Below are 21,480 nucleotides of genomic sequence, written 5' to 3' on the forward strand. Positions count from 1 at the left end.
GTTAAATGTCCGCCGAGCTTCACAGCCGTGTATCTCTGGCTTCTTAAAAGTTGTCTCCACTCCTTCTCCCCCCTTCTCCACCCTCTCCCCCACCCCCCGACATCTCCCCCCCTTTTAAAGGACTTACCGTACACTGTGCTTTAGCCGTCTTTTTACAGAGACTAAAGCACAGTTTATCGTGGTGTGTGTCTGTTTCACCTTAGCTTTGCACCGCGTGAATTTTTTAGACAGTGGTCCCCCCGCTTGCCCTGTCCCCCACCTGCATAACCGGCTGGTGAAGGAAGCGGCAGTCGCCGGCAGTCCGCTGAAATATCGCCTAAGTGGGACAGGCCCCTAACAGCGCCAAAGCCCCAACTTCGATCCTGACCATGGGGGCTGTCTTTACAGAGTTTGCACGTTCTCCCCGTGACCTGTGTGGGTTCTCTCCGAGATCTTCGGTTTCCTCTCACATTTCCAAGACGTGCACATTTGTACGGTTTTTTAATTTTTTTAATTTTATTTATTAGAAGTAGGTACAATACAGTGGTACCTTTTTTCAGGTGCCGAATATATGTTGACATGATACATTCTCTGTACAGCTTCATTTTGTAAGTTAATTGGCTTGGTATAAATGTATACTGTCCCTAGTTGGATAGTGTCAGTGTGCAGGGATTGCTGGTCGGTGCGGACTCGGGGAGGCCAAAGGGCCTGTTTCCACTCTGTATCTCTAAACTAAACTAAACTAAATAATCAATACACAAGTCTATGCTGACATTGCCAGTTGAAGAGCAACCAAGCCCTTCAAGAATGACTGAAAAATCACTGACAATAAAAAGTACCATGTCAATTCATAAAGATGGCAAAATTATGCAGTTCATCTTTCAACAGAGTCATTCATTGTTTTGTCCAGCCAGTAAAATTAAGTAGAACTGAACAAAATCCTTTTAGAAATATGTTAGTCGAAGGAGAGTCCCAACCCAAAATGTTGTTTGTGTAGGAAGGAACTGCAGATGCTGGTTTATACCAAAGATAGATATAAACTGCTGGAGTAACTCAGTGGGACAGGCGCTTCAGAGACACTGCCTGCCACGTTGAGTTACTCCAGCATTTTGTGTCTATTAAAAATGTTGTCTGTCCATTTCCCTCCACTGATGCTGCCTGACCATTTGAGGTAGAACATAGAACAGTACAGTACAAGAACAGGCCCTTCAGCCCACAATATCTGTGCTTGACGGAGTTTGAGTTCCTCAAGTACTTAGTTTTTTTCCCCTCAAGATTGCAGCATATGCAGAATCTTGTGTCTCCCGTCCTTTATATTTGAGTTTCACAAAGTGCTGGGATAACTCAGCAGGACCAGCAACGTCTATGGAGAACATGGATGACCTAAAACATCAGCTTTCCCTGTTCTCCACATATGCTGCCTAATCTACTGAATTACTCCAGCACTTTGTGTCCTCTTTGCGTATTAACCAGCATTCTACCTTATAATTGAGTGTATTGGGTTAGTTTGCAGCAGTCATATAAATAGAGTAATGTTAGGGATACAGCATGGAAACAGGCCCTTCGGCCCACCGAGGCCACACCAACCAACGAACACTATTACTATCCTACACACTCAGGACAAATAAACCCACAAACCTGCATGTCTTTGAAATGTGGATGGAAACCGGAGCACCTAGAGAAAACCCACACAGTCGCAAGGAGAATGTGCTAACTTCATACAGACAGCACCCGTAGTCAGGATTGAACCATGGCCTCCGGCGCTGTAAGGCAGCAGTTCTAACTCTAAGGTCAGAAGTCAGAGAAAATATCTTCATAACTTCTAAGATGACAATGTAAATGCAGTGTGAAAAACCAATGCCAAGGGTAAAAGTGGAGAGCTTTAAAAAGTAGAGTTTGCAAATGAATTAATGCCATCCAGTAGTGGTATCAAATATGATGCATCATTGTAAAGATTGGAGTTATTGATTCAATTATTGGATTCCTTGTGATGTTTTATGTGGACAATTTAGTACATGCTGGCGACACCAATAAGATGATGGTGCAGAGACATCATGTAATGTATACAAAGTTATGTTGGGCCAATAATTGCAGAACAAGATATGAAAGCATAATGTACATGAGACTTGTAGAAACAAGGAACTCAATATAAAAGGACATACCTTTAGAAAGGAGATAAGGAGGAGCTTCTTTACTCAGAAGGTGGAGCAGGGAGGTTCTACTGCAGTTGTACAGGGTCTTGGTGAGACCACACCCGGAGTATTGCGTACAGTTTTGGTCTCCTAATCTGAGGAAATACATTCTTGCCATAGAGGGAGTACAGAGAAGGTTCACCAGACTGATTCCTGGGATGTCAGGACTTTCATATGAAGAAAGACTGGATAGACTCGGCTTGTACTCGCTAGAATTTAGAAGATTGAGGGGGGATCTTATAGAAACATACAAAATTCTTAAGGGGTTGGACAGGCTAGATGCAGGAAGATTGTTCCCGATGTTGGGGAAGTCCAGAACAAGGGGTCACAGTTTAAGGATAAGGGGGAAATCTTTTAGGACCGAGATGAAAAACACATTTTTCACACAGAGAGTGGTGAATCTGTGGAATTCTCTGCCACAGAAGGTAGTTGAGGCCAGTTCATTGGCTATATTTAAGAGGTAGTGACATCTGTGGCCCTTGTGGCTAAAGGGATCAGGGGGTATCAGGGATGGGATAATGAGTTGGATGATCAGCCATGATCATATTGAATGGCGGTGCAGGCTCGAAGGGCCGAATGGCCTACTCCTGCACCTATTTTCTGTTTCTATGTTTCAATGCAGCAAGAGATGATTTGGTTCATTAGGTCATTGCAGAGTCCTGATAGAGCAACTCCATTAGTTACATTCCTTTATTCTTTCCTCATTCATCTGCAAATTGTTATTTTTCAAATTGCCTATCCAAATCTCTTTTGTAGACTTTGATGGTAAGATTAAATGAGAACTTACCAGTTTGAAGTTTGATGTGTATTTTACGATGAGGGAATACGTGAAGAACCCGTCCAGCACGCATGCGCGACATACTTCAAAGCAGCGGTGTGGAATCACAGAAACAACACAATAATTGAAATAAACATAGCAAAGACAAGGAGAACTAAGTTACCAGTTGATCTCTATAATTGAGGGTGGGAGCGGAGGGCACGTAATCCCTCATCGTAACTCCTCATAAAATACAGATCAAACTTCAAACTGGTAAGTTCCCGTTTAATTTTACGATTTTACTTCGGAGTCACGTGAGTGACTACGTGAAGATTTTAAAGCTCTGTGATTTCAAACCGTGTAACAGTTCATACTTCACTCGCTGCCAAAGTCATCCAAGGGAGGAAGTATGTTATCGTAATCAACCATGAATCTGTTTGTAAAACAATAATGGTGTTTATTTACCAATAACAAAAAGAAAATAATGCTCCCCCGGGCTTAAATTATATATTTGCAGATTCTAAAACTATTTCTGCAAATAAAACAGGTTCTGCTAACGGCTTATCATAGAACGTTTGGAATGTTTTCTCCATGGACCACCCCGCTGTAGCCAGGATGTGGTCCAATGGCACGTCCATCCTTTTAGCCGCCGATGTGGATGCTGCCCTGGTGGGGTGAGATTTATACACGTTAGTATCTACTCCAGCAGCTCCCAGTACCTGCTTGACCCACTGGAGATGGTTTGGCTCGACAGCCGACCATGAGGTTTTTGTGGCTGACCCATGGGGCTTTGTCTCTCCCTCGGGAATCTCTTGTTGTGTTGATGTAAACGAGTAAATGAGTCATGACACATAACTGAGGGTCAGGTGTGCACGCACGGAAATCCATATCTAGGCCTGAAGTTCCTGGCCTGCTCTGCTTTACCAGCTCCTGAATAGTGAATGTGACACAGTCTGGTGTAATAACCATGTTGGCCAGTCGCAGTAAGTGGGAGGACTGGACTCTTTGTGCTGAGACTAGCGCCATCAGCATGACCGTTTTCAGGGTTAGCTATTCCAGGGTGAGAGATCTGGCTGGTGACCATCCCCTTATGTATGTCAGGACAACACTGACATCCCAGATTTTGGTCTACCTAGGTCTTGGGGGGTTGGAATTGAATATCCCTCTCATTAGTTTGATCACCAGCGGGTGAGACCCTATAGCCTGTTGTCCTGGTGCCTGATTTAAGTAGGCTGACAGAGCACTTCTTGCGCTATTGATGGCGCTGTAGCTCAGTCCTTCATTAAGCTGCAGGCCGGCCAGGAACTCCAGTACATTAGTTACGGTTGTTGATGAATATGTTGTCCCAGTTTTCGAGCAGTGTGTTTCCCACTTCCTTATGCTCGATAGGTATTGTTTCCTGGTGGACATACGGTGGGATGCTGTCATCGTGTTGATGGTCCTGTCAGATAATCCCAGGCCCAGCAGTGGTCTTTTCAGAATCTGCAACCCAGTAGGTTGATTCTGTCATGGAATGGATGATTATGCCTGACACCGGGTGAGTCAATAGGTCTGGACTACTGGAAATGGTCATTGGAGTTTCGATGACCATGTTGAGGACCACTGGGAACCATGGCTGTGTAGGCCAGTCGGGTACTATCAAAATACCTGTAGCAGAGTCTATCTGTATTTTGCGTAGCACCCGACTGATGAGGCAGAAGGGGGAAAGGCATAAAACAAATAGTTCCCCCAGTCCAGCGCAAATGCATCTATCGCTGCTGCCTCAGGGTCTGGTTCCCAAGCGACATACATTGGTACCTGGTGATTTAGTCGGGATGCAAAGAGATCGATATCTGGTGTGCCATATTGCTTTGTAATTTCAGCAAATACTTTAGGATTTAACATGCATTCGGTGTTATCGTTGAACTTGCGTGACCTGGTGTCTGCCACTGTATTTAGCTTACCTGGTAGGTAAGTTGCTGATAGCCAAATATGTCTATTGACACACCATTGCCAGATTATGTTGACCAGATTGTCACATGATATCGATTTTATCCCGCCCATGTGGTTATTATAGGCCACCACCGTGGTATTATCAATCTGTAAACGAATATGCAAGTGGTGCATATTTGTAGAATATGCTTTTAAACCATAAAACGCACCCAACATTTCCAAATAATTTATGCCCAGTGTCTGTAGTAAAGATGATTCTAGGTTAGTCCATCTACCACCTGTGCTGGATATGGTATTAGTTGCTCCCCAGCCTTGAGCACTGGCATCTGTTTGTATAGTTAACGTTGGGTTATTGATGATGATAGGACTGGAACTATGCCAAATGTTCTCTATTCTCTGATATTGCTTCAATGGGTAATTTCATGGTTCGGTCAAAGTGACCTGCATGTCATTTTAACGCCTGCACTTTTGCTCTTTGTAAGTTTTGATAGTACAATGGTCCAAATTGTGTAGCTGGAAATGCTGCTACTATTTTGCCAATTACTCTTGCCCTGGCCTAAAAAATGCTTTTGGGGATGGTATGCGAACCCCAAGCTTTCACCAGTCCCATGAGGTTGACGTCGAATGGTGGACGCTGTGAGGTACTGCCGTCTGGGTTTTGTGGGTCTGCTCGTTCCGGGGCCTGCCCTCAAGAGGCCGAATGCTTTTGACACTTCCTCTAGATCTTTGACTTGTTTGGACATGTCCTTTCCAAATAACAGGATCTGTGCTAGCGGTACTGGGCTCGGCTCGGAATTGGTAATTGTGGACCGCAGCGTGTGCGGTCCAGGTGCCGCCGAAATTCTTGATTAGAACGGGTGTCGAGGGCCATGGGAAGAGGCAGGAAAATGGGATTAGGAGTCAGAGATCAGCCATGATTGAATGGCGGAGTAGATTGGTCGAATGGCCTAAGTATACTCCGATAAACTGGGATCTTGTAAACTTGTGAACAATAGAATATGTAGAAAGAGCAATGTGTTCAAAATTAAAACAGTGATTTGTGGAGACCGATTATCAATATGCATATTAGTACAAGAAACCATAATGGGCTTACAGAGGGAATTAGAGCACGTTTCCTGTCAACAAGTGGACAAGTCAACAAATACCCCAGAACACTCTTGTATTGATTCTATTGAGACTATAAACTGAATAATGTTTCCACTATCTGACAGATTTGAACAAGTGCTTTCCAAAATTAAACGCGGAAGATGTTTATTAAACTAGGAACATTATGAGGAAAAGATATTTGTCATAAAAAATAATCAAAACAGTTAAAACATATTTGTCAAAATCGAACATCTTTTTCGCGCTGTTTTCATAAATCATTTCTCAACATTGTCATCTCTGTTTTTTGTATCTTGTGATTAAATGGTGTTATATGTATCCATTCTCAGGATATGAGGGTTGGTAGCCAAACCCGTCCTCAGCGCCTATTCCCAAATGTGCAGTGAGAATTTGGCCATGGCCACAACATTGAACTGCTGATGGACACAAACTGCTGGAGTAACTCAGCAGCTCAGGCTGGAGAAAAGGAATAGGCGACATTTCAGACGAGAATGGTGACTTTCCTCCAGAGATGCTGCCTGACCCGCTAAACTACTCCAGCATTTTGCATCTTTCCTTTGGTGTAAAACAATATCTGCAGCTCATTCCCGCACGTTGAACTGCTGTTTCTTATTAAAAGGGTAATACCACAGACCTGTTGCAAAGGATGTTCTTGGAATTTGACTCAAAAAAGAATATGATGCACATTGAATAAAGATGGTGCAAAATTTGGAGGCCAAATGGATTCTAACGGCATATCTATTTACATGGACATACCGTACTCTGTGTATTTCAATGCGTGAAAGTACTGGGATTCATTGAGATGGAAGGGTCATTTTAAGTGTCCGTTAAAGTGACTAGAACATTCAGTCCTTAATGGGAACTGGAAGAACCTACTTTAACATTCTGCTTTGCAAATAAACTATTACCTCTTTTGATTTAACCGCACTGTGTCTTAATGGGTTTGGGATGATTTTACAGTGAAGTTCTTAGGCATCTGCTTCCCATAATCTTCGGGCTGACGGAGACTGTGGATTTGACCAGTCCCATCATGGAAGCCTTTTAAGGGAACATGATACATCCTGGAGAAAACCTGACAACTGCTTTTTTCTCCAGTGTTGGCAGCTGAGGCAACGAATGCTTAAGGCAGTGGATGGGGTGCATATCAAGCAAGTTACAGTATCCTAAATAAAATCAGGCTGCTGCTAACTGTTCATTCAACTAGGTGAGGAATATTGTATTCCTCCCAATTCTCCCCTCTCCCACCGGGCAAAAGGTATAGGTGTGTGAAAACGCACACCTCCATATTCAGGGACAGTTTCTTCCCAGCTGTTATCAGGCAACTGAATCATCCTATCTACAACTAGAGAGCAGTCCTGAGCTACTATCTGCCTCATTGGTGATCTTTGGACTATCTTTGATCGGACTTTACTGACTTTATCTTGCACTAAACGTTATTCCCTTATCGTATGTGTACGCTGTGTATGGCTAGATTGTAATTATGTATTGTCTTTCCACTGACTGGTTAACAGACAATATAAGCTTTTCACTGTACCTCAGTACACGTGACAATAAACTAAAACTGAAACTGAATATCAAAATCACTTTGGACATATTTTGTGAAATATTTAATGTTATGCATAAAATATGAGATACTTCTCAGCCGATGAAAACTGGCGAAATCATTTTCAGATTTTCCCAATTGTTTTGAATTATATATAGAAACATAGAAACATGGAAAATATGTGCAGGAGTAGGCCATTTGGCCCTTCGAGCCTGCACCGCCATTCAATATGATCATGGCTGATCATCCAACTCAGTATCCCGTACCTGTCTCCTCTCCATACCTCCTGATCCCTCTAGCCACAAGGGCCACATCTCTCCCTCTTAAATATAGTATGAGAATAGAAATATTAGTAACTGGGAAGTCATCTGGGTTAAAAGAAACAAACTGACCCTTGAACATATTTTATGTTCACACCCATATCAGGAACCTGTAAGAAGCACAATGGTGCAACGGTAGAGTTGCTGCCTTACAGCGCCAGATACCCAGATTCGATCCAGACTACAGGTGCTGACTGTATGGAGTTTGTACGTTCTCCTCATCATCTGTGGGGGTTTTCCCCGGGAGCTCTGGTTTCCTCCCACACTCCAAAGACGTGAAGGTTTGTAGGTTGATTGGCTTGTAAACATTGTAAATTGTCCCTAGAGTGTGTTGGATAATGTTAGTGTGTGGGGATCGCTAGTCGGTGTGGAGTTGTTGGGCCGAAGGGCCTGTTTCCACGCTGTATCTCTAAACTAAACTAAACTAAAGTAGCAATGTTACAAAATTTTGAGATTTTAAAAATCAAGTCTGCAATTTATCCCATCAGATAAAGCATAACAATAAGTTTAATTTGACACCAAATTCACTTTCATATCTCAAGTATTAAAAAAGTTATGGCCATTTTCATACTCGGAAATTAGCATCTTGTTCCCTATTGATTTTCAATGGACATTACAAAAAAGCTGTGATCTTGGATAGTCAAAAGCCCATTTCTTAAGGAAAGATTAACATTTTTAAATAGCCTAAGTGTCCAAAGATTATTCACAAATAATTCACAATATAACATGATTTTTATATCTAATTTACATTAATTTATAGGCCAAATGGAAGGAATTTAGTGTTCAATTGCTGTAAATAAATGCCCATTTAAATCGGCTTTCTAGTGGGTTCCTGTGAACGCGCTGGTTTAGAACGTTCACATCGCGCTGGATTAGTGCCCTCAAATGCAGAGAAAAATACTGCGGGATATAAAAAGCCCAAAATGAACTACTCGCTATAGAAAACTTTATAAACAGGGTTATAAACATGCCCCATTTAATGTAAAAATAAGGTACATACCTTTAATTGTTTGCTTTATAAAACCCTGGGGCTGCGAGAGGTTGCGGAATGAGAGAGTAATTTTAAAACTATTATAACTATTATTCGAGGCCTATAAAACTAATAATACCTTTTGCGACCGGGTCTTGCAGCGATTTTTCGTTAATGATTTACTAGGCTGAACATCTGCGATTGGAACAGGCTAGTAAAAATCGCGTTTTAAACCCGCCCCCTCCAAACAGTGCCAAAATCGCGGACATGGCTTTGGGCAGATTCCCAATGACGATTCAGGTAGGTTTTGTAACATACCTAACTAAAGTGAGCTATGTTCCTTATCCTTAATAAGGACATGCCAATGAGATTGAGAAATGAGAAACATCCCAAATAAATATTTCGAGATGCAGTGTGGAACCAGGCCCTTTGGCCCACCAGGCAATGATTACCCATTCTACATCATCCCACTCTTATCCCACACACTAGGAGCGATTTACAGATGGCAATTAACCTACAAACAGTGGCATAGCGGTAGAGTTGCTGCCTTACAGCACCAGAGACTCGGGTTCGATCCTGACTATGGGTTCCAGCTGTATGCAGTTTGTATGTTCTCCCCATGACCTGTGTAGGTTTTCTTCAGGTGCTTCCTCCCACATTCCAAAGATGTGCAGGTTTGCAGGTCAATTAGCTTGTAGGATAGAACTAGTAGTGTACAGAGATTGCTGGTCGGCATGGACTCAGTGGACCGAAGGGCCTGTTTCCACACAGTATCTCTAAAACTAAAATGAAAGGATGGTACAGGTACAGTATAAACTCAAAATGCTGGATCTATGGATAGAAGGAATGGGTGATGTTTCTGGTCGAGACCGTTCTTGGGACTCAACCTGGTCTTGAATCAAAACATCACCCATTCCTTCTCTCATGAGATGCTGCCTGTTCCGCCGAGTTACTCCAGCATTTTGTGTTTATCTTCGGTGTAAACCAGCATCTGCAGTTCTTTCCTGTACAGGAACGATATGTCATTCCGTTTAAACTCAGTGGTAAGGTAGGTTTAAGATGCATTGATCCAACATTAATAGTCACCCAGAAGATAATGGATTCATTAAGGCAAATCAACACAGTAGGACAAATTGACTGAGGCACTTTAATAGAATAATTTGATGAGATGCTAAAGTTGATGAGGGTAATGCATTTTGATATTTTGCCACATGGAAGCAAGATGAGCAACGTTGAATCACGTGAATGTTGATGGTGTGCGTGTGAAGTTGGCAAAGGGACAAACAACAAGGATGTCACTGCGGCGCAGAGGTAGAGTTGCTGCCTTACTGCGCTTGCACTGCCGGAGTCCCGACTACGGGTACTGCCTGTACGGAGTTTGTACGTTCTCCCCGTGACCACGTGGGTTTTTCTCCGCGATCGTCGGTTTCCTCCCACACTCCAAAGACGTACAGGTTTGTAGGTAAATTGGCTTGGTGTATGTGTAAATTGTCCCTAGTGTGTGTAGGGTAGTGTTAATGTGCGGGGATCATTGGTCGGTGCGGACTTGGTGGGCCAAAGGGCCTGTTTCTGAGTTGTATCTCTAAACTAAAACGAAGGAAACAAAATGGATGCTTATATTTCAGATTGGTGGCACTCCGCTGGGATCAGAGTTAGAGAGAGTAATTGTTTTTTCTCCCTATGTGTTAATGACCTAGATTTGGGGGTGGGGGGGGGGGGTGCAAACTACTATTTCCAAATTGCAGGTGGCACAAAACATGGTGGTTGTTTTGAACTATGAAGTAGATATTCAGCAATCGTAGCCAGAGGGTGGTGAAATAGGCAGGCATAGACTAGATAAATTAATGTGGTGATATGTGGTGATTCACCTACAGTGGCTTGCAAAAGTTTTCATACCCCTTGAACTTTTCCACATTTTGTCACGTTATAACCACAAACGTAAATGTATTTTACGTTTTTTATTTGTAAAAAAATTTGAAAACCATGTATCATTTTCCTTCCACTTCACAATTATGCGCCACTTTGTGTTGGTCTATCACATAAAATCCCAATAAAATACATTTACGTTTGTGGTTGTAACATGACAAAATGTGGAAAAGTTCAAGGGGTATGAAAACTTTTGCAAGCCACTGTAGGTAGGGAAATGAGGAGAGAATAAAAGATGTCATTCTAAAGGGAGAACAAGAACACAGGCATTTTGGTCACTATGTGTATACAGACTATTGAACGTAGAAAGGCAGATTGAGATAAACTTTGGCAAAAGCTTTTTAATCTTTTCCCCCAGAGATGCTGCGTGACCCGCTGAATTGCTCCAGTATCTATCTTCGGTATATTCCATCATTTGCAGCTGCTTGCTACACAGGGCAGATTGAGAAATGGTTAAAATTGCATACAAAATTCTGGGCTATAGCAACAGACACTTGGAATACAAATGGACCTGTGCAAAAGCACCAGTCAGGCCTCATTTGGCAAAACTATGTTCAAACCCCTTCCTGACATTAGAGGGAAGATGCGAGGCATTAAATGATTGACAAAATATTCCCTGGGGAGAGGGACGACAGTTGCAAGGCTAGACTAGAGAGGCTTGGATTGTTTTCTTTGGAGAAGAGGGAAATTTGAGTGAAGTAGTAATGCTGAGGACCCCAGGTCATGCAGAGCATTCAGAAAGTGTTCAGACCCCTTCACCTTTTTCACATTTTGTTACAATACAGCATTATTCTAAAATTGATTACATCTTTTTTTATCATCAATCTATGCACAATACCCCATAATAAAAAAGCGAACACAAGTGTCTCGAAATTTTTGCAAAGTAATTAGAAAGAAATAGCTGAAATATTACATTTACATAAGTATTCAGACCCTTTACTCAGTACTTTGTTGAGGCACCTTTGGCAGCGATTACAGCCTCAAGTCTTATTGGGTAGGACGCTACAAGCTTGGCACCCCTGTATTTGGGCCTTTTCTCCCGTTCTTTTCTGCAGATTCTCTCAAGTTCTGTCATAGGCCTTTTTCACGGGGCGACTTGACGCAAGATGTAACCAGAGTGAAGTGGTCGTGGTCTAGCACGATATCACACGATATAACGGGGGGGGGGTAGACAAAGAGTTCCCACGGTACTCGGCATTTCTGTTATTTGTGCGAGTGACTTGTCCGTCTCCCGAGCTTTCCCGTTAAATCTTGAATGACCATTGTAAACTGTCAAGTGTAATTAAATCATCACGTGGCACAAATGATGGGGGGGGGGGGAGAGAGAAATGAGGGGAGACGTATATACACACACAAAGCAGAGTTTTACTGTGTATGTGGGAGACACAGATGGACTGAGCACAGTACCTCGGTCTTACTGTGTGTGGGAGAGGGGGAGAAAGAGACGTACACTCACAGAGGCAGAGTCTTTCAGCCTGTGTGAGAGGGAGGGAGGGAGAGAGAGAGAGGCACATACAAGGTGGATGTGAAATTTCACCTGCCTGTTTCAGTGACAGACACCCGCCGCCAGTAAATGAAGACACCCCCATTTGTCTCCCCCTCCTCTCCCTCAACTCCCCCACCTTTCCCTCCCAACTCCAGTCCCGTCCCGACTCCCTGGGAAACTGAAGGGAGCAACAATTAACTGCTGCCTGCCCGCTGAGTTAAAGAGTTCCCACGGTAGTAAGACGATGTTAGTTGCGCCCAAGTTTAAATTTCCAACTTGTGTTTCAGAGTAAAGAGTCAGCGCAGAATCCTTGATAATCAAAAACTGTCTGAATCAGCAAGTTAGACACAAAATGCTGGAGTAACTCAGCGGGCCAAGCAGCATCTCTGGAGAAAAGGAATAGATTCCATTTTTGGTCAGGACCCTTCTTCGGGATGATTGTAGGGGGGAACTGGAAGCAAGAAAAGACCGGGACAAATCAGGGCCAACAACAGATGACCTCAGCAGTTGATGTCCATATGCGGATGCAAATCTTTATTTTTTAAATTCAATCCCACAGAAGACAATTTTTACTCACCTTCTGTCCCCTCTGTCCAGCTTCCAGGTTCACCGTTCGCAGGAGTTCCTACGGTACACGCAAGAATCAGTACGGATATCGCACTGGCCACTACGTGCATATAATGTTGCAATGTTCAACCACAAGTGTACAAGTCACTCTTGGAGAAATTCAAGCTTGTTTGAATTTTCTCCCGAGTCAACAAGTTACACGAGTACCTGCCGTTAGCGCCACGGTGGTCCACGGTGGTCCACTAATGCCGTACGGTTATCGCAAGAGGTTCCCACGATGTTCAACTCTGGTTAACTCTTGCGTCAAGTCGCCCCGTGAGAAAGGGGTTTAAGGTTGGATGGGGAGTGTCGATGCACATCTATTTACAGGTCCCTCCAGAGATGTTCGATCTGGTTCAAATCCGGGCTCTGGCTAGGCCACTCAAGATCATTCACAGACTTGTCACTAAGCCACTCCTGCGTTGTCTTGACTGTATGCCTAGGGTCATTGTCCTGTCAGAAGGTGAGCCTCCACCCCACTTTGAGGTCCTGAACGCTCTGGAGCAGGTTTTCATCAAGGATCTCTCTGTACTTTGCTCCATTCATCTTTCCCTCGATCCTGACTAGTCTCCCACTTCCTGCCGCTGAAAAACATCCCTACAGCATGATGCTACCACCACCATGCTTCACCGTAGGTATTGTATTGGCCAGGTGATGAGCGGTGTCTGGTTTCCTCCAGATGTGACACTTGACATTCAGACCAAAGAGTTCAATCTTGGTTTCATCAGACCAGAAAATCTTGTTTAGGTGCCTTTTGGCAAACTCCAAGTGGGCTATCATGTGCCTTTTAGTGAGGAGTGGCCACTCTACCAAAAAGGCCTGATTGGTGGAGTGCTACAGATATAGTTGTCCTTCTGGAAGGTTCTCCCATCTCCACAGAGGAACTCTGGAGCTCTGTCAGCATGTCCATCGGGTTCTTGGTCACCTCCCTGACCAAGGCCCTTCTCCCCCAATTGCTCAGTTTGACCGGGAGGCCAGCTCTGTGAAGAGTTCTGGTGGTTCCAAAGATCTTCAATTTAAGAATGATGGAGGCCACTGTGCTCTTCGGGACCTGCAATGCTGCAGAAATTGTTTTATATCCTTCCCCAGATCTGTGTCTCCACACAATCCTGTCTCGGAGGTCTACAGACAATTCCTTCATCATCATGGCTTGGTTTTTGCTCTGACATGCACTGCCAACCGTGGGACCTTATGTAGACAGGTATGTGACAATAGACAATAGGTGCAGGAGTAGGCCATCTGGCCTTTCGAGCCAGCACCGCCATTCGATGTGATCATGGATGATCATCCACAATCAGTACCACAATCCACTCCATTCCTCCCTTCGCCCCATATACCCTGACCGCTATCTTTAAGAGCCCTATCTGGCTCTCTCTTGAAAGTATCCAGAGAACTGGCCTCCACCACCCTCTGAGGCAGAGAATTCCACAGACTCACAACTCTCTGTGTGAAAAAGTGTTTCCTCATCTCCATTCTAAATGGCTTACCCCTTATTCTTAAACTGTGGCCCCCTGATTCTGGACTCCCCCAACATCGGGAACATGTTTCCTGCCTCTAGCGTGTCCAAAGCCTTAATAATCTTATATGTTTCAATAAGATTCCCAATCATCCTTCTAAACTTATACAAGCCCAGCCATTCCACTCTCAGCATATGACAGTCCCGCCATCCCTGGATTTAATCTTGTAAACCTACACCACACTCCCTCAATAGCAAGTATGTCCTTCCTCACATCGTTTCGTCAACATCATCTTCCCATGGTACCGTCAATTCCACAATGTATTGCTATTGATAATGCTTAAGTCTAAGCTCAAAGTTAAATTGTAATTTTGTTTTGCATATGCACAGACAGAATCCATCACAATGAAGATAATCGCCGTCCTGTTTTTTTCTGATGATTTCATCTGACTTGCTCTGCATGATATGATTTGTTCCGCCGTTATTTTTTTTCTTTTCGAAAAGCATCAGTAATTACATTCATTGCTACAAAAGGATTATATTACATTGTGGCAGCACCCAGTGGTGGGGCCACTAGCTACATTAACCCTCAGCAGACGGGGGTAGGGTCCCGTGACTGGGTAATGGCAGGGAGGAGTTGTCACGAGGTACAGGGGTGTGTCCTAGTATATATAACGAACCCCAGGACAACCCTCTCTCGCTCTCTTCTCTCTCGCTTACTGTGAGCTGACCAGCTCTAGTTTCTCTAGGGGTGAGTGTCCTTCCACCTCAGGGGTTCAGCTCGAGCCCACTAGGCAACAGCCTCACAGCAGTAACAACAACTTTGTGTTAGTGGACCAACGTGCATGTATAACAAACCTTTTATGCCTGAATAACGTAACCCATTTGTGCACCACGTTTGGTGCCTCTACATTGGTGACCCCGACATTCGAAATTGAAGATTTTGGATTGCCCGATGCACGCAGCCTCGGGAGACCTGATGTCTGCAGCCGGCAGCCCAGCCCGATGGTAATGACCGCTATGGATGCAGCTGTCAACTCTACGTTGCACCCGGACGCCGCCTGGGGCTCCACCGCCGTGATCGGGCCGCTCGACTCCTGCCTATGCCTGATCCAGCCGATCACAGGCTGCCTGGGTCGCCCGCCTGCATTCTGGGCCCACCACAGCAGACAGTGGCGCTCTCCCTCCTGCATGACCTGCCCGGAGCTGACCAGGTCATGTGGGAGAGAGACCTGGAGGCCACGGCTGCCATCGCTCTCCCACCAGCTGCTGCAGGAGCTGCGAGTGTAGCAGCCCCCAGCATCACCGATGCCCGCCCGACAGCCCCGGGAGCGGGGAGAGATTAGACCCGCCCATTACCCCGCCGGCCGCTGCTCAAGTACTAGCCCACAAGGGGCGGGCCTACCTGGGACGGCTGCCTGAAAACGTCCTCACCGGCGCGGATCCCGAAGATCCCTGGGCACTGGCTGCCCGTCCGGCCCAACAGCAGGATGGAGCCTTGGCAAGTCGAGAGTCGGCAGTCCCATGACGGATTCCCCAAGAGCATCCAGCCTCTGCCGCGAGCACGGCCGGTCTCCGACGACACTGGCGACAGTGGGTGGAGTCCCTACCTGCAGCGATGGGGCGAGGCCCATCAATGGCGGCCGTTAAAATGGCCGCCACGGCCTACTACCACATGGCCGCAGCAGCGAGTACAAAATGGCCACCGCGGCCGGCCGGAAGTGACGCTCGACCTGCTGACCGCTGTCAACAGTGCCACCTCTGGTCGAGTGGCAACTCTGCAGCCCGACCGCCGTCAGCAGCGCCACCTCTGGTCGAGTGGCATCTCTGCAGCCTCACCTACGTCTACAGCGCCACCCCTGGTCAGCTGATCAGACTTCGGACTTTGATGTATCTTTACTGTTTGCTGACTGTAGTTTGTTTTTTTTCCCCACTGTACACTGTAATCACCTAGCTTAATATTACTATTAGTTTCTGGTTGTATTTGCATTGTTGCTGGCGACTTTCTCAAGTCACGATCCCCTGCTGGTCGACGTGACTGGTCTATACCTCGTCCGTCCTGCGGCTTTTGCGTTGGTCTCCTTGCACCCCTCGACATACCCCGGGATGACCCACAGCCGGGGCATCGACTGCACCTGCAGGCCCCTCTGTCCCGACCCACAGCCAGGGTGCCCCCGACGTATAGCAAGAGCCGCCCTTGACCATGCTCGCGCATCGTCCGGTAGAAGGTGTGCGCGCTCCATCCCTTATCGACGTCTGCCCTCACGGTCTGCACGTTAGTTTATGGGTCAGGCTGCTGCGTTTTGTCAGCCTGCTCGCTTTCCTGCCTCTGGTTCTGGGGGGGAGGGTCCTTTGATGGCACCCGGTGGTTGGGCCGCTAGCTACACGAACCCTCAGCAGTCAGGGGTAGGGTCACGTGACTGGGCAACGGCAGGGGGGAGTTGTCACGGGGTACAGGGGTGTGTCCTGGGATATATAACGAACCCCGGGACAACCCTCTCTCTCTCTTCTCTCTCTCTTACTTCGAGCTGACCAGCTCTCTTCTCTCTAGGGGTAAGTGTCCTTCCACCTCAGCAGCGGTTCAGCTCGAGCCCACGAGGCAACAACCTCACAGCAGTAACGACAACTCTGTGTTAGAGGACAAATGTGCATGTATTATGAACCTTTTATGCCTGAATAAAGTCTGAAACCCTGTATGCCTGAATCCCATTTGTTCACCGCATTTGGTGCCTCTACAATATTATGCTAATTGCCATCCAGCTCCTGAGAATATTTTTGTAATTTGGATAATTAGGCAGATATGAAAACTGCCAAGCTAATTCTCAATCAGAAAGCTTGTCATGCGATGATTTTTTTCAGTGCAAAGGTATTTGGGAAATCATATTTGTTTTTAATCATTTGGTCATTAGAGATTCTCAGCCACCTATTCAGTGTTTTAATTATGATCTTGTGTACTTAATAGAGACGTCAGTTTAAGTTCATTAATAAGATGCAGTCAGAAACAATCTAATGTCCAATGAATTGAATTGAAATGAATTGAATGTATTTGTCATTAAAAAAAAATGAAATATTGAAGAAAATGTCGTTACCATACAGCCATAACAATAAAAAGCAAACAAAACACACAATTACATAAATTTAACATAAACATCCATCACTGTGACTCTCCTCCAGGCACCTCCTCACTGTGATGGAAGGCAAAAAAGGTCTTGTCTCTTCCTTGCTTCTTCTCCCACGTTCAGGCAGTCAAAACGCTGCATTGAGGAGATCGAGGCTCCTGATATTGAAGCCTCCGCCGGGTGATGGAAGATCCCGCGGCCAAGCCGTGCCGGACGATGAAAGGTCCTGCGAACAGGCCGATTCAAGCCTTGCGATTTGGGGCGGACGAAGCTGCTGTGGCTGGAGCTCTCGAAAAGTCGGTCACCAACCAGGGACCTGTGAGCTCCCGATGCTGCAGACCACAGTATCTCTAAACTAAACTAAACTAAACTAAACTCGTTTCGGGTCGGGACCCTTCTTCAGACTCTGTGACAGGACAGAGTTAGCCTGAGTCTGGGCTTAGGTAGACAGTGCCAAGTGTCTGAAGAAGGGTCATGATCGGAAACGTCATCCTATCCTTCTCTCCAGAGATGCTGCCTCTCCAGAGACGCTGAGTTACTCCAAGCATTTTGTGTCTACCTCGGGTAGACAGAGTGTGAAGAAGGGTCACAACCCAAAACGTCACCCATCCTTTTTCCCCACAGATACTGCCTGACCCACTGAGATACTCCAGCACTTTATGTCTATATTCCATAAGAAAGTGGGAGAAGGGGCAAAGCATTCAACATCTTAAGCTTGCCTTGCCATTCAATATAATTATGGCTGATCTGCCCCAGATCTCATATTTGTTCTGTGCCATTCTGAAATGGAAACAATTCCATAATCTTTAAAAAAAATCTATCTACCTCGTCTTTAAATAAACCCAAACGATTTAGCCTTCGCAACCCTCTTGGGGAGAGAATTTCCAGAGAACTGTCAACCTCTGAGAGAAGAAATCTCCATGCACCTCAGTTTGAAATAAGTACCGCCTCAAATTGTAACTTTGTCCCCTTAATCAAGATGCTCCCACTATTTCACAGCTTAAAAGGTCACGAGGATGTTGCCAGGACTCGAGGGCTGAGCTATTGGGAGAAAGCCACAAAGGGTGGTAGGTGTGTGGAACGAGCTGCCGGAAGAGGAAGTTGAGGCAGGTACTATTGCAGCATTTAAGAAACATTTAGACAGGTACAAGGGCAGGATAGGTGTAGAGGGATATGGGCCAAATGCAGGCAGGTGTGACTAGTGTTGATGGGACATGTTGGTGGGTGTGGGCAGGTTGGGCCGAAGGGCCTGTTTCCACTCTGTATGACTGTATGACTATGAGAAACATCTCTACATCTATTGTCCTTCAATCTGAAGAACGGTCTTGACACAAAATGTTGCTTGTCTATTCCCACCACAGATGCTGACTGGCATGCTGAGTTCCTCCAGCATCGGGTCAGACAGCATCTGTGGAGAAAATGGACAATCGACGTTTCAGGTTGGGAAGAAGAAAATTCAGGAGGAGGCCCATAATCCGAAACATCAACTGTCCATTCCCTCCACAGATCCTGCCAGACTTGCTGAGTTCCTCCAGCACTTTGTATTTTGCTCAAAATTCCTGCATCTGCACTTCCTCGTGTCTCCACGTAGATGTGCCCCCTTAAGTTTCTATAATATCATTCTTCTAAATTTAAACATTTATGAATATATATTTAATTTCTGTAACAGCTCATGATGAGACAAACATATAGTGTCGCACAATGGCAGTAGAGTTGCTGCCTTGCAGCGCAAGAGAAGGGTTCGACGCTGACTACAGGTGCTGTCTGTACGAAGTTTGCATGCTCTCCCTGTAACCGCGTGGGTTTTCTCTGGGCGCTCCGGTTTTCTCCCACACTAAAAGACGTGTAGGTCCTTGGGTTAATCGGCTTCTGTAAATTGTAGGATAGAACTAGTGTGCGGGTGATCGCTGGTCGGCACAGACTTAATGGGCCAAAGGGCCTGTTTCCACGCTTTATCTCTGAACTAAACTAATCTAAATCGCTTCCCAATAATTAGTTGTGTAAAACTCATGAATTGCCTCCACTGCCAAATAATGGCCAATATGCTGTTTGACCTCCCAACCACTTGTTGCACTGCCTGTTCACTTCTTATGATTTGAGCACAGGAATACACCAAGGGCGGCACGGTCGCGCAGGGGTAGAGTTGCTGCCTCACAGCGCTAGACGCCCGGGTTCGATCCTGACTATGGCTGCAGTCTGTACGGAGTTTATAAGTTCTCCCCATGACCATGTGGGTTTTCTTCGAGCACTCCGGTTTCCTGCCACATCTTCCAAAGACGTGCGGAATTGTTGGTTAATTGGCTTCTGTAAATTGCCCTTAGTGTTCAGGATGGTGCTAGTGTACTCAGTGGGTCGAAGAGCCTGTTTGCATTGGGTTTTTTTTGCTTTTTTCTCTTTTATTTTCTTCTTCAAATCATCTGATGACATCCGGGAAATTAATGTTTAACCATCGGATGCAACCTGCAGCTTTTGACATTAAAATTATTACAGGTAGCATAGAAACAGAAAATAGGTGCAAAGAAATTCACATTAGGCAAGAAATGTTGTTGGCTAGAATGAAGGGACTGATGACTGATAAATCCCCAGGGCATGATGGTCTGCATCCCAGGGTACTTAACGAAGTGGCTCAAGAAATCGTGGATGCATTGGTGATCATTTTCCAATGTTCTATAGATTCAGGGTCAGTTCCTGTGGATTGGAGGGGAGCTAATGTTATCCCACTTTTGAAGAAAGGCAGAAGAGAGGAAACAGGGAATTATAGACCAGTTAGCCTGACATCGGTGGTGGGGAAGATGCTGGAGTCAATAATAAAAGATGAAATAGCGGCACATTTGGATAGCAGTAACAGGATCGGTCTGAGTCAGCATGGATTGACGAAGTGGAAATCATGCTTGACTAATCTTCTGGAATTTTTTGAGGATGTAACTAGGAAAATGGACAAGGGAGAGCCAGTGGATGTAGTGTACCTGGACTTTCAGAAAGCATTTGATAAGGTCCCACATAGGGTTTAGTGGGCAAAATTAGGGCACATGGTATTGGGGGTAGAGTGCTGACATGGATAGAAAATTGGTTGGCAGACAGGAAACAAAGAATAGGGATTAACGGGTCCCTTTCAGAAAGGCAGTGTAGTGACTAATGGGGTTCCTCAAGGCTCGGTGCTGGGACCGTAGCTGTTTACAATATACATCAATGATTTAGATGAAGGGATTCAAAGTAGCATTAGCAAATTTGCAGATGACACAAAGCTGGGTGGCAGTGTGAACTGTGAGGAGGATGCTATGAGAGTGCAGGGTGACTTGGACAGGTTGGGTGAGTGGGCAGATGCATGGCAGATGAAGTTTAATATGAATAAATGTGAGGTTATTCACTTTGGTGGAAAAAACAGGAAGGCATATTATTATCTGAATGGTGTCAAGTTGGGAAAAGGTGTCGAGTTGTACAATGAGATCTGGGGGTCCTTGTTCATCAGTCAATGAAAATAAGCATGCAGGTACAGCAGGCAGTGAAGAAAGCAAATGTCATGTTGGCCTTCATAACAAGAGGAGTTGAGTATAGGAGCAAAGAGGTCCTTCTGCAGTTGTATAGGGCCATGCTGAGACCACACCTGGAGCATTGTGCGCAGTTTTGGTCTCCCAATTTGAGGAAGGACATTCTTGCTATTGAGGAAGTGCAGCGTAGGTTCACGAGGTTAATTCCCGGGATGGTGGGACTCTTATAGGTGGATAGAATGGAGCGGCTGGGCTTGTATACTTTGGAATTTAGAAGGATGAGTGGGGATCTTATTGAAACACATAAGATTATTAAGGGATTGGACATGCTAGAGGCAGGAACCATGTTCCTGGTTGGGGGCATCCAGAACCAGGGGCCATAGTTAAAGAATAAGGGGTAGGCCATTTAGAACGGAGATGAGGAAAAACTTTTTCACACAGAGAGTTGTGAGTCTGTGGAATTCTCTGCCTCAGAGGCCAATTCTCCTGATCCTTTCAAGTTAGATAGAGCTCTTAAAGATAGCGGAATCAGGTGATATGGGGAGAAGGCAGGAAAGGGATACTGATTGTAGATGACCAGCCATGATCACATTGAACGGGGG

The 21,480-nt window shown here is 45.2% G+C and overlaps 1 protein-coding gene across 2 annotated transcripts in view; it reads left to right on the forward strand.

Annotated features, from left to right (window-relative positions):
- The window catches only part of LOC129696145 (RNA-binding Raly-like protein), a 772,459-nt gene that overhangs the window by 684,602 nt on the left and 66,377 nt on the right, over nt 1–21,480 (forward strand). The window lies entirely within an intron of this gene.

This window comes from Leucoraja erinacea, chromosome 4, assembly GCF_028641065.1.
Source record: "Leucoraja erinacea ecotype New England chromosome 4, Leri_hhj_1, whole genome shotgun sequence".
In the NCBI taxonomy this organism is placed as follows: Eukaryota; Metazoa; Chordata; class Chondrichthyes; order Rajiformes; family Rajidae; genus Leucoraja; species Leucoraja erinaceus.